The following is a 13,580-nucleotide window of genomic DNA, read 5'->3' as shown; positions in this document are numbered from 1 at the left end:
TGCTGAATTTTTGGATTTTATTCAGACAAGGAAACGATATTTTTGGTGCCTGTAAATGGGTTAAAGAAAATAAAAGTTTTACTGATATATATGTGATCACTTCAGATATTTTTAGGATTTTTTGGGAAGATTTTTACTAATTTTTTGAAAATATTTACAAGAATTTTCTTGCCAAATTTGAGGGATTTAAAAAAAAAAGCTTTCAGGGAATTATTGCAATTTTCTTCCTGAAGGTTTTGCAAATTTTTTAGAAATTCGGGGATTTTTTTGCTGAATTTTTGGATTTTATTCAGGCAAGGTCTCACTCCATAGATGTGCATAAAGTATTTAAAGCAGGCATGTTTCTGTGTGCAGCCTTGTGGTTTGAGCAGAAACAACAACAACAACTTAAAAAAACACGAGCGTGAGGACTCGCGAATGGCCCACATGTGACAACACAAACACGTGCACGGCCCTCGGACGAACATGTGCGCGTGCAGTTCAAGCCGACACGCCAGTCACGTGAGAAAAACGACATTTAGGGTGTGTTGTAAAAAGAGGGTTGATCATCACACACACCAGACAGTGACCGATTGAAGCCGAGCACGTGTTTAACAGGACAAGTCTGGAAATGCTGATCAGCAAAGTAGCAGAAAAACTGAAAAATCTCCCGTTCTTCCTGGTAATTCTGGCAGCAGCGGATTAAAGACAGTGCAGCTGGATGGCTTCTACTCGCTATGATCGCTCACACATTAACAGGAAAGATGAATGAAGGGCGAAACAGAATGAATACAGACGTTTTCATCGAAGGTGCGACCGTAAAATGCCTTCATAAGTCCAGGAATAATGTGAAAGATACGTGACAGACTTCTAAAGACCGATTCATACTCTGATTCATGTGACGGTCCCCACAGGCCCTTCTGTTGATGTGCAGGCTAAAGAGGGTATAAAGACCCAAATTTGACACCATGTGGCATCAAATTCAGCTGCACGCAACTGGACATGTTCTGAGGTTTCGACAACACAACAGGGGTTAAAACAAACCATTCCTGAAGGCAGAGGAGGGGGGAGACAACATACAGCTTCAATTATCTGTAATCTGGGTTCTGGCCTATGAGTTTTCACATACAAACGCAGGCTGCTTACCCAGTGAGCATTTCTGAGGTCAAACACAGCACACACACTGCAAAAACTCTAAATCTTACCAAGTCTGTTTGTCTTATTTTTAGTCAAAATGTCTCATCCCACTGGATTTAAGATAAATTCATTTAACAAGTGACATTTCATCAAGATGGAGGGACTTGTTTTAAGACAACGCATCTTAAATATCTTGTTAAGTCAAACAATCTTGAAATTATCTCGTTTTGAGTGGAATTTTACAAGAAAACTCAAAAAAAGTTTAACCCTCGTGCCTTCCTGTGGGTCAAATTGACCTGGTTTAAAGTTTAAAAATGTGGAAAAATATATCTATTTTCACAGTGAAAACTTCCACATTTTCAAAATTTTATGGGGAGATTTTTGTACATTTATTGGTGGAAAAAAATGTTGAGAAAGAAGGTTTCTTTAAGAACATTCAGAAAAAAATCTTATTTTCTTCTTAATGTTCTTTAAGAAAATAGAACTTTTACGGATATATATGTAATCACTTTAGATATTTTTAGTATTTTTTGGAAGATTTTCATTCATTTTTTTAAATATTGAAAATGTTTTTAATTTTTTAAATTTTTATTTCTTGCCAAATTTGGGGATTTTTTTTAAAATAAAACTTTTAAGGGAAACTTTTAAGACATTTTTTTCCAGCGGTTTTGCATTTTTTTTATAAATTGAGGGAATTTTTTTTGCTGTTTTTTTTTTCTTAGACAAGGAAATAATATTTTTGGTGCCGTAAATGAATGCAACAGGAGGGTTAAGACACCTGAGATCGACGATCCTGGTAAAATAAAGCTTAAAATAAGTTTTCCCAACTAATTTTAAGATCTCAATATTCTAAATGTCATCTTATTTCAATTACTCTCACCGAGACATTTTTTCACTTGTTTTACTGGAAGATTTTTTCACTTATTTCTAGGTAGAAGTTTCTTGAAATAAGTTTTTTTTTCTTGTTTTGAGAGGGGCATTTTTCCAGTGCACCACTGTAGCGGCCATATGTACACTAACTGACAAACACGTGCGCACATAAGCAAGCGATCGCAGGTTTCACAAACACACGGAAACCTAAAGAGTCGTACGTTTGATCCAGGCTATCGACCAAGCCAACACCCACATACGCAGCATTCAGTACCTGTACGCTGTGGCCCACCGGTCTATCGCTCTGCTTTGCATGTACGTATGGGTTCAAACCCATCCTGCATGTCAATGTAGCGGTGGCGCATTAGCAGATATCATTAGCATGTCTCTGTAATGTACGGAGCTCTAATGTCCCTGAATGGGAGCCAGGAAGCGAAAGCACATCAGAGCCACGGCTGGGGCAAGGCTGCTGCTCGATTCACTGAAGTGGCTTTGTGTGTGTGTGTGTGTGTGTTTATACAGTATGTTTATGCTAATGCTGTGGCAGTCATGAGGGCCGTGTGCAGTTTTAATATGATGTCAGAGAGGGAACGCTCCATCTTTGGACGGCGCTGTGTGTGTGTTAGATAGGGGCCATTATGCAAAGAGGTGCATAATGTGAGGTAAAGGGGGCATTAGTCTCAGCAAGAAGCTGGGACTCAGGTGGAAGAGTGTGTGTGTGTTGGACAAGGTGCAATACATCTTCTAAATATGAAGTCGCAGAGTCGGGGGGGAAAAAGAGGAAGAAAATGATGAGCAGAAGAGGAAATGTGTGTTTGGATAAAATGAGAGGAATTCTTTGTCCATTGATTGTATTAACATAACAGCCTGGAGCCACAGGTCTGCATGATCCCTTTATTAACTCACATACACATTATGGATGTCTGTCGTATGGATGCTTTGCAGGCGGAAGCCCATTTCCCCTAAATGAGACTGCCAGATGATGTGCCTCAAAATACTGCTGTGGCGCTACACACACACACACACACACACACACACACACACACACACACACACACACACACACACACACACACACACACACACACACACACACACACACACACACACACACACACACACACACACACACACACACACACGAGCGCAAGTAAACAAACACACAAAACAAGTCTCAGTCTCACCATGGCAACTGGTAAAGCAGCAATATGAAATTCATCCAGGTTAGAGTGAAAATGCAGCAGTCAGACTTCTGAAGAGGCGGTCACCGAGCAAAGAGCCTCGTCTTCACAGCTCCCAGAAAGGTGGAGAGCGATGACACACACTTTTTTTTGCCATTCCTGAAAGTTCACATCCTCATCGTGAACCTGCTGACATCATGCATGAAAGTGTGTGTGTGTATCTACAGCTTGAATATGTGTGTGTCTGGTTATCTGTGGAAAATGTAATGTCTTGTGCATACAGCAGCTGGACATGCACACACATGACGGGGGATTTCTTCTGATTGCCGTGCGGTAAAGCTCGTGCGCGCATTCGTATGAAATCTAACCTCAAACCTTACAATCAGCACATCTTCACACTGTCCTCATCAGGGAAAGCAAATGAGCCTCGGCATAACAGAACAGTGTCGTGTGTCGAGTCATTGCTTTCGCCACAGTTCAGCAGCTGACAAACGCTCTGACAGAATGGTTGGCATGTGTGCGAGTGTGAATGAGCAGAATGTCACTTTTCCATTTTTCCAAATTAGAAAGCGATGCCTCGACAGTGCCAGATGATACGCATTCAGACACACACGGCACTCGGCTCTAGCAGCACAGCTGTCGCATTCATCACAAAGTATTGCCAGAGCTCAGGAAATGAATTTCTTGGAGCACTTTTGGCTGTGCTGTAAATTTGTGATGCTCACATATACAATGAGCCTCAAATGAGAGTCCAAGTGCTTTGACACAATGCCTGAGCAGCGCTTTCATTCTGACTGAGATGCTAAGATCTGCCTTTTCCAAAGCGCTTTACTTCACAGCCTCTTTTGAAACGGTATAATTAGCCTCCTGTATTGCCATCCATCCATCCTTTTCTTCCTCCCTCCATCCATCTCAGATGCTAATTAAGCATGTGTCTCAGTGTGGAGCCTCCGCCTGGCACCCCATGCCCACCTCCTGTTGGCAGCCTCACCCCATGCCCTGCATCCGACTGGCACGATGAGGCGGAACCCACGACACATCCATCCTCACCCCCACCCCCCGCCCTAAAAATCTCTGTGATGAGATTTTGCTGACTCCCCCACGGGAGGAGACAGAACAGATAAGACCGAGAGGGAGCGAGCCGAGCTGGCACCGATAGGAAAAGTGACAGGAAAGCTGTGAATATGTGGCACATGCGTAACAGAACACACACGGAAAAGCATGAACCTGTGAGCCGCAGTGAGTCTAACATCCACTAGTTGCTGACAGCTGAACTTGAATTGCAGAAATGTGGAGAAACCAACACATTCCGATATATTTATACACAGACACACAAAAACACAGCACCTCGAAAAGTATCAAGAAGTTTCCTGACCAATTACTTACAAATGGTTCATTCCATAACATTTCAACCAGTGGCCCCCACCTGACCCTCTCAGATTTTGCTAAGTTTTCACATACATTTAGTACATTATATATAATGGGAAAATCCAAAATTTGAATGCTTTATTGTCATTAGTTTCAAAGTTATGGCCATTTGAAGTAGGTAGGGGGCACCCTAAAATTGCGGCCAAAATTAAGACTTGAAATTTTCATTTTCAGACTTCTGTAACTTCTGAACAACAAAAGATAGAGATCTGAAATTTTCAGAATCATTTCACAGTGACCTATAGTCCTCAGAAATGTGAAAATATTTACTTTATATTTAGAATTGCACCATTTCTGTACAAAGCAAACAAACACATTTAGTCCACAAAAGGTCCTTGGTTAGTCTGGAATGGAGGACTGACACTGTGCAAAGGAAAAACACCAAGCGGAAAGTGTTTGTGTGAAGAGCCGCTTCACTTTTCCAGGTCCAGTAAAAACCTCCATCAGGTCCAGAACTCCTCCACAGGAAAAAAAAAAACTGCTTTTAGTCATGTCTTTGGATTGATTATGACAAAGTTGCGATTTTATCCATCACGAACTTCTAAACTGCTACATTTGGCCACCCATTACACAAAAACTAATCATCATATTCATTAGAGATTTTATGTGGTATAATTTGGCTCTCTAAGGATTGGATATGTATAAAATGAAAGTGCTATGGTATGTAATGCATGAAATATGAACAGCTAAAAATCAGCTTAAATATCTGTCTAATGGCAGCAAAATCTGAGAGGGTCAGGTGGGAAGTTTTCTTAAAATTGGTTGATTTCATACGGAATGACCCAAATATGAATGATACTGTACAGTTTCTCTCCATTTTGGCCGAGTCTGTTGAAAACACTTCCCTTTAGCCATGACTTCTACTGTAAACGGGCACAACTCTGGATTTGGAGGACGTATTTGAGTGACAGCAGAGTTAGAAAAACTCACTTCTGTTGGCTTTGTTGTTTTTAGTGATGAATCATCTTAAATGTCAGTATAGCAAATCACTTCATATAGATGTGATTGCTAAATCGCATTTGCAATCACTTTTAGAAATCATAAAATGGTCACTTGACTGAGACATTTGACAAGTACTGGTAGTTAAAACCCATTAATAGGTACAAGGCTGTTCATTTTCCCATATGGCATGGTCAGAAATGCAGCATTTTTTATGACTGGAGCATTTGTTTATTAGTTATTGATGATCAGAAATCACTGCAGTGCAGAATGTGGCCATTTACTATAGATGTACCCACAAACAAAGTGACCTTGCACTGAGCACAGAAGTGAGTTCTGCATGTGTACGTTATGTACGGATAACAAATCGCGTGACCTAAATATGTAGCAGGCGGCAGGAATTGACGGGACTCAGAAACAGCCCCACAATTTAATCAATTGCTCCTTGTATCATTTCAGACGGATAAGTCCCGATAAGTCCAGAGTGGTGGGTTTGTAGCAGGATCGGATAGGATACAGAAATCTTTAACAAATCCGTGGATCCAGACTATAAGCTGCATCACTGCCAAAATCAAATCACTTGGTCTTTGTGTAATTTCTGACCTTCTCTGAAAATTTCATCCAAATTCGTTTGTCCGTTTTTGAGTAATGTTGCTAACAGACAGACAGACAGACAGACGTCCAAATGTACTCCGATCATCACATGATTCCGCTCATAAAAAGAACTAAACTCCCAGGACCATTATTGAAACTTGTTCACAGAGCAACGCAAGTTTAGTTGAGTTAAGGTACATATTTGTGATTTCTAAGTGGACGTTAATCCAGAGCGGAGAGAAAACATCATTCTGTGTGACTTAGCACTCAGGGATTAGCTAGCATCATGTCTGGGATCATCACTGGTGACACAAGGTGGGTCTGTGGCTACCTCCCAGGCAAAAACTTAACAGAAGAGCCACAGTCTCCATAAAAGCAGAGGGCTCTTTGAGCATGCTTGTTATTTTCTTCAACATTCATGTGACTGTGCCATGAATTAGTCCCTCAGACTAAAACGCCTTGAGGTGTTAGAGTCAGCAGATTTGGCATGACTGACCTAAACTGTGGCATGCTGGCATGTGGGTGTCCCAGTGTGCCACACAGCCGGTCACAGTGCCTGATCACACATGGATTTTTTTGGCCATAACAACACAATAATTGCTCCCCGCTCACCCGACTTGCTACATTTGGCATGATGACACTTTCTCCTCTTCCCCAAAATGAAATGCAAGTTGAAGGAACAGAGTTTTGGCACAGCGGAGGAGAGCTAAGCACCAATCAGGAATGGTGTTAGCCTGCAGTTACAGAACAGGACTGCCAGAGAGTATCAGAAACATCGCAGGAGCACTGGGAGCAGAGCGGTGCATTGCTGCATGAGAAGACTGCTTTAGAACTGTAAGGGCCAAATTTAAATGAGGTACGACTTCTGCTTTTATAGACACAGACTCACAAACTGTTTCTTGTGTTCTGCTTGTTTGTTACTGTAACCAGGTTGAAATAACAGTATTTTCATATATGAAATTCCACCAACTTCCAGGGATTCATGTAAATAATTATTTTATGTTTTGTATTCTGTGTTTAAAATGTGTTTCATTTTTTTTTATTGTTGTTGGAGTTATTACCATCTCCTTTAAGAGGTCGCAGTTATATGAGGTCACTAATATGCGCCGGACGTCAACACAGGACGTCGGAGCTGTATGAAGAGAGAACTGGCCGCTGGAATCGACACGAGAGGAATGAACTTTATCTTCACGTGAGGGAACCCAGAACAGCGGTATGGACGTAGCCTAGCCGCGCTAGACAACTCACGGCAAGGAATTTAATTCTCTGCCAGGGTGGGTCTAGTTACCCTCGGTAAGCCTCGAGGTTGGATGCTCCTAAAACTGGCCGACGAATCACGAATCAAAGTGTAGAGTCAGAAGGCGGGCGTAACTAAGTGACGACAGAGGCGCAACGATTCTGACAGAAACAACCGGAAACAACCATAGAAACAAGGACAGACAAGAAGATGGCTGCGCACAACAAACAGTTATCTTTCGACTCGGCTTTGGCCACAGCCCTTAAAGATTTGAAGCTAAAATTCAACTTGAAAGATAAACAAAGGACGGCACTGAAGTGTTTCATTTTGAAGAAAGACGTATTTGGACTATAAATAATGTATAAATAAGGCTTCACCGAACTCCCACATCCTCTGATTTCAGGCGCTCTAGGAACTCCGTCAGCCTGTTCGTTGCGCTGATTGGATATATACCTAACCAATTGCTGCAGAGTGATTTGAAAGACAACCTTTTAGCCCGCCTCCCTCCCTGTCGAGAGTTCCTAGACCCTTGCGTCTTCAGACCTCGGTCTCGCGCGGCTAGGCTAGTATGGACGCTTAATTGATGGACTATTCCTGCACATCGGAGAGACAGAACGTTGGAGGGACGTAGCAGCGGTATGGACAATTAATAGAGGACATTTTCGTGTTGGAGAGACTGAGCGTATGGCGCACGATTAGCCACCATTAACTGCATGTTGAAGAGAAGGTAATAAACGTGCGTTAGCGACGTTCTGCGAGCCAACTCTTTATTCACCACACGACAAATGAAACAACAGAGCACAACGCAGGACTATAATAATGGTAAATGGTAAATAGTCTGTATTTATATAGCGCTTTACTATACCTGCAAGGTACCCAAAGCGCTTTACATGATACATCACATTCACCCATTCACACACACATTCACACACTGATGGCGGAAGCTGCCATGCAAGGCGCTAACCATGACCCCATCAGGAGCAATTAGGGGTTAGGTGTCTTGCTCAGGGACACCTCGAACACGACGGGGCGAGGATCGAACCGGCAACCCTTCGGTTGCAAGACGGCCACTCTACCCACTAAGCCATGCCGCCCCATAATGGGTGTGTAGGTGGAATCACGAAGAAGCACACACACATGCCGGTTACATTAGGTAGCCCCCAGCCTGAGTATCATTCTCCAAAACAAAGTCTCTTGTCAAAATTCTACATTTGCATCGTTCTTGCGTGACGGTTTGCTGGTATAGTTACTAATAACCAACTCAAAGGTCAAAGCACCTCTTTCATGCTCGTCGAGTCTAACCCGTTGGCACACAAGATTATGTCGAATTAGGAGGCTGTGTGTGTGTGTAGATCTCAAACAGGAGGCTCACTTGCCCCCCAGTGTACACTAAACACTCCCACACCTGGACCCGGCTCACTCTGAGCTCGTTAGCAGCAGATGGTACACATGCACACACACCCACACACCAGGACCAAAGGTTACACACACTCAGACTGGAATGCAGTCTATTCTGGTAATAGGCCAATCTGCTGGTAATTGTCTTCATTGTTAGTGTTTGTTTAGGCCTCAACTCTTGACCTCAGAATGGCTTTTTACATTTACATACAGTTTGAAAGCTGAATTTGACTGGCTGTGGCTTAATCTCTCCATGTAAGGATGATAAAGATGCAGTGGGGGTGAACAGAATGTTTATCTCATTAGCTGCGTGAGATACAGAAGAGTTCAAAATGCTACTTTAGGCTTCCATCATTTGCTACGGCTCCTTACAGACTACTTCATCCATCCAAATAAATTTTCTCTCCTTTAAAACTTTCAAGGGGTTTACATAAAGCCTCGATAAATTCAATGTGTTTACATGTATTAGAGCTAGGATACGGGGGAAAAACATTTCAAAGAATGTTTTGCACATTTAGTGAAAAGTGCTGATGTCACTGGCTGAGAGAAAAATGATGCTGAGCATGTCAAGTGAATTTGAGTTAAGTGGCTGTTTCGTGTGGTTACATAAAGCAGCTGTGTTCTGAGATTTCAAGCTAATCAAACTGCTCATCAAACACAGTTTTTAAGCTTGCAGAAAACTGTTCAAAACGTGACCGCCTGTGTGCGGCGTTATCTCACAAATCTGCAATCAGCGTGCATCCTAAACCCATTCCATGTGTGTCTGTGTGTGGCCGTGGCAGTGGCCATGGGGTGTTGTTTATTTACTGGGGCTGTGTCCCTGTTCCTCTACCACCGTGGGCCTGTTCGCCTCCCCGCTGCTCGCAGAAATAACATCCAAATACCCCTGTGAGTGTGTGCGTGGCTGCTTTCATTCTTCCCTCTCCAGGTTACGATGCCCCGAAAGGTACGACATCAGGCATGCGAGTAAGACACGGGCAGAGTTTCAGCTTATTTTTTTTACCAAACGGTGATACAACAGCCGTGAGTCTGCGCACGGCTTTCGTGTTTAAACCGGAGTCTTGCATTTCCAGCAGCTCCCCCCTCCAGTTCTGTCAACTCATGCGTTCTGAGACGGCATCATCAGGCAAACAGTGGAGCGTCGTCCCCTCCTTCCAGTCACAGATTTGTGGGGGACAACGCCACCACCGGCGATGGAGTCTTTGATGAGTGCATCCAGCTACTCGTGCTCTCCAACGGCCCGCTGCAAATGCCATGAGGTTGATCTGTTTGACCTTCAGATGATTTGATGTAACTTTGGCCAACTTCAGAACCTCTCAGTGCGCGCTGCAGTGGCGTCAAACTCATTCTAGTTCAGGGGCCACATTTAGCCCAGTTTGATCTCAGGTGGGCCGGATCAGTAAAATCACAACAATAACCTATAAATAAGCACAACTCCTAATTTTTCCTTTGTTTTAGTGCAAAAAAGAACATTCTGAAAATATTCACATTTAATTAAGTATCTTTTTACAAAACACTATGAGCAACCTGAAGTTTATAAAGAAAAAAAAAAAAAAATTAAACAACATATTTACACATTACAGCTTACAGATCACAGTTTATCTACAAAGGTACAAAACATTTAGTCACAGAAATCTGGAACTGAATGATTTAGTGTTTTAGTTTATGATCAAAATGATACAAGTCAGACAAAAAAAACAACAAAAACAAGACAAAATATGACAAAAATGAGACAAACGACATAAAACAAAACAAAAAGACTAAAACTTTGACAAAAAAGTTAGAAAGCGACAAAAATACAATACAAACATGACAAAAAAAAGAACAAAAGGGCAAAAAATACACAAAAAAAACACAAGTGAAACAAAAAACAGGAAACAAATGACATACACCCCCTGTCAAAAGTTTTGAGACGGGTTCTCATTCAAATGAATGAGAACCCGTCTCAAAACTTTTGAGAGGGGGTGTATGTCAGACAAAAAAGAAGCAAAAACAAGACAAAATATAAGACAAACCATATCACACAAAGCAAAAAGAGACGAAAGATTGGACAAAGACGTTACAAAGTGACAAAAAATTGGACACAAACGAGACAAAAAATGACCAAAAAAGGAACAAAATGACAAAAAAAAACACAAGGAGGACAAAAGGAAACAGAAAATGACAAAAATGAGAAACAAAACGACCAAAACATGACAAAAGTCAGATAAAAAACAAAAACAAGACAAAATGCGACAAAAATGAGACACAAAATGACAAATGAACAATGAGCAATCGAATATTTTAGTTTATGATCAAACTGATAAGTCAGACAAAAAAAGACCAAAAAAAAATGAGACAAATGACACGAAATAAAACAAAAAAGAGACTAAAAATTTGACAAAAAACTTAGAAAGCGAAAAAATTCAATACAAACATGAAAAAAAGAACAAAAGGGCAAAAAATACGCAAAAAACACACACAAGTGAAACAAAAAGGAAACAAAAAACAAAAAAACAAAAACAAAACAAATGACATAAGTCAGGCAAAAAAAGAAGCAAAAACAAGACAAAATATGAGACAAACCATATCAAACAAAGCAAAAAGAGACAAAAGATTGGACAAAGACGTTACAAAGTGACAAATAATTGGACACAAACGAGACAAAAATTGACCAAAAAAAGGAACAAAAACGACAAAAAAACACAAGGAGGACAAAAAGGAAACAGAAAATGACAAAAATGAGAAATAAAATGAGAAATGAACAATGAGCAATCGAATATTTCAGTTTATGATCAAAACAATTGTCATGGTCTAGAAGTTATGTTAAAGTCATAGATTTACTAGTTTATAATCTGAAGTTAGCGTCTTCTCTGTAATTTTTACACCTTCAGGGCCGGATTGGACCCTCTGGTGGGCCTCATGTTTGACACCCCTGCTTTAAAGGGTCAGCTCACCCACATTGAAAAACACATACGCTCCAACCAGCGTCTAGTTGCATCATTCTTGGTTGCATTTTCCCTGTTTTTAGGATATTGTTTTGTCAGATTTCTGCCATCACCCAAATACATTTGAGGAAAGAAGGATTTTGTTTGTGGTGAGTTAAACTGGCCCATGAGGTCCCTTTGCCTGGAAGCCTGCTGCTGGCAGAGTTTATCCTTTGAAGTAGAGACAATGGAGGAAGTCTTCCCTTCTCTGTATGATGAGGGCACCTCTTTAATGCTCCAGCCGCTCCATTTAGAAGCCAACTTTGAAGACACCACGAATCTTCAAAGATGAAGTCTGTGCTTTTTTATTTTATTTCCAATGCCGTCTGTAAAAACGCTGTGTCATTTCCACTGGGACAAGGTCAATCGTATTTTCCACTGATGCTTTAAAATGTAAAGAAACCCAAGATTGTAATAAGTGTTTGAACAGGCTATTTGAATGCAAATAAAACGCTTGCATTGAAGAAGAATAGCTCTCTGATGGAAGGTAAAGTGGGGTTTCCAGGGTTGTTCCGGTGCCAAACACACAATCTGACAACACGATATTATGTGGTAAAACTGTACACAACTTGACAATGTTCCCCTGAAATTGCAGGTGCTGCTACAACCTAACACCTTTGTGCAATTTGACAACTTTGAGAAGAAGCGCGAATGAGTTTTCCTCTTTAGGAACAATGGTGGACGCGTGACACAAACACGAAGCCGACCCTGCTCAGACTCCTCCGTTTAAATCCAAACATAGCGTGGTAGAGCGCTTTGAAGTGAGAGCAGCCACAAGTAAGGAGCAGAATGGGAGATTTCTATCAACTTGCAGACAGATCACACTCTGCAGTTTGCCCGTAGGCCAGAGACAAGCTGTGGGGATAAAGACAGACACCAAATAAGTCCCTGTAGGCCTTTGTTGGCCCAGATGGAGAGGAGGGAGTGGAGGTAGGGAGAAAAAAAAAATCACCCGCTTGCTGTGCAGCATCGGAATGAAGTGACTTAAAACAAAAGAGAAGCGAGACGGAGAGGAATGCAGAGCCTTGGGGATGAGCTGGAGAGACAAGGACAGAGAGGAGGAGTCCGTGGACGGAATCGCTCATTGTGACTTTGCAAAGGGAAAAGAGGGAGAAAGGTGCTATATGTGGCTGTGAAAACTCTTGATAGCAGCGGGTGGAAACATAACGCTGGAAAGAGATGTTCACTCTTGTCTTTGCCTCCCAGGAGTGCGAGCAAGAGTTCAGTCTGCCTGAGTCGGAGTCGGCGTGCTTTGGAGGCAGCGGAAGAGGAAGTGCTCCTGTGTGCAGCAATCAAACAATGATGAAAGCCGACGGCAAAGAGCAGGAGATGTGAAACGATGTAGGTGGTCAGCTGCCGGGAAGTGATCCGGGAATAATTTAATTTACATTTTCTCTGAAGAATTATGCTGAAACACGCAATGTCTGCTTACTAGAAGCCTGTTTTAAATTCAAAAGTAGTGTTTAAAGCAATAAAAGAGCATGTTGACAATAGCTGAGAACACGGTGTGTCACTGCTTGGAAAAACTTCAGTGAATGTTGTAATACTTGTTGCTGCTAAATTCTTGACGATAGCCTCTGCTACATGCTGTAATAAACAGGAAATTCTAGGTAAAATATTCATATTAATAGGAGACGTACACCCCCTGTCAAAAGTTTTAGGACAGGTTCTCATTTATTTGAATGAGAAAGTGTCCTAAAACTTTTGACAGGGGGTGTAAGAGGTTTTTTTGCTTTTTTTTGGAGCAAACTTGGAGTTGTTCAAGTGGAAATTCAGTCTTTTACCTCCATATGATAGCGCCAATATGCCTGAAGAATAAAAACAAGCAGTCAACCTCACGGCTGAGCATTT

At 41.6% G+C, this 13,580-nt stretch overlaps 1 protein-coding gene and 1 long non-coding RNA gene across 2 annotated transcripts in view; one reads left to right on the top strand and one right to left on the bottom strand.

Annotated features, from left to right (window-relative positions):
• pard3ba (par-3 family cell polarity regulator beta a) overlaps positions 1 to 13,580 on the bottom strand; it is a 261,589-nt gene that overhangs the window by 26,656 nt on the left and 221,353 nt on the right.
• On the top strand, positions 12,731 to 13,222 carry LOC127531932 (uncharacterized). The gene is made up of 2 exons (XR_007939147.1): positions 12,731 to 12,846; positions 12,936 to 13,222. It is a non-coding gene; the product is annotated as an uncharacterized LOC127531932 (long non-coding RNA).

The sequence above is a fragment of the Acanthochromis polyacanthus genome, chromosome 22, assembly GCF_021347895.1.
Source record: "Acanthochromis polyacanthus isolate Apoly-LR-REF ecotype Palm Island chromosome 22, KAUST_Apoly_ChrSc, whole genome shotgun sequence".
NCBI classification, from domain to species: domain Eukaryota; kingdom Metazoa; phylum Chordata; class Actinopteri; family Pomacentridae; genus Acanthochromis; species Acanthochromis polyacanthus.
The sequence above is the reverse complement of the archived record's forward strand: the minus strand, read 5'-3'. Positions and strand labels throughout refer to the sequence as shown.